This window comes from Hylaeus anthracinus, unplaced genomic scaffold (assembly GCF_026225885.1).
Source record: "Hylaeus anthracinus isolate JK02 unplaced genomic scaffold, UHH_iyHylAnth1.0_haploid 0, whole genome shotgun sequence".
Classification (NCBI taxonomy): Eukaryota; Metazoa; Arthropoda; class Insecta; order Hymenoptera; family Colletidae; genus Hylaeus; species Hylaeus anthracinus.
The window spans coordinates 25051218-25051467 of record NW_026533254.1 but is presented as its reverse complement, the minus strand read 5'-3'; the positions used below and the strand labels follow the sequence as shown (position 1 = coordinate 25051467).

At 38.4% G+C, this 250-nt stretch overlaps 1 protein-coding gene across 1 annotated transcript in view; it reads left to right on the top strand.

Moving 5' to 3' along the window:
• LOC128893846 (uncharacterized) overlaps positions 1-6 on the top strand; it is a 17769-nt gene extending 17763 nt beyond the window's left edge. The window contains exon 4 of the mRNA XM_054155114.1: positions 1-6. This exon is cut by the window's left edge and continues 3329 nt beyond it. The gene's annotated coding sequence lies outside the window, so the exon portion shown is untranslated.
• The last annotated feature ends 244 nt before the right edge of the window (positions 7-250 follow it).

The window sequence follows — 250 nt, the reverse complement described above, 5'->3', positions numbered from 1 at the left end:
GTGTGTGTGTGTGTGTGTGTGTGTGTGTGTGTGTGTGTGTGTGTGTGCACAATATTCGTAAAAAAAAAAATAAAATTAAAATATCGTTGCATTCGTATCCAAGAACTCTGAAAAATCGAACTCGCGAGAATACTGATGTTGGTACTCCTGTGTCCCTCGGGTTGAGAATCATCGTTTTCGATCGATTGTTTGCAATATTCGTTACAACAAAATTCAAGTAAAATTCGTTCGCATTCGTAGCGATCCAAGA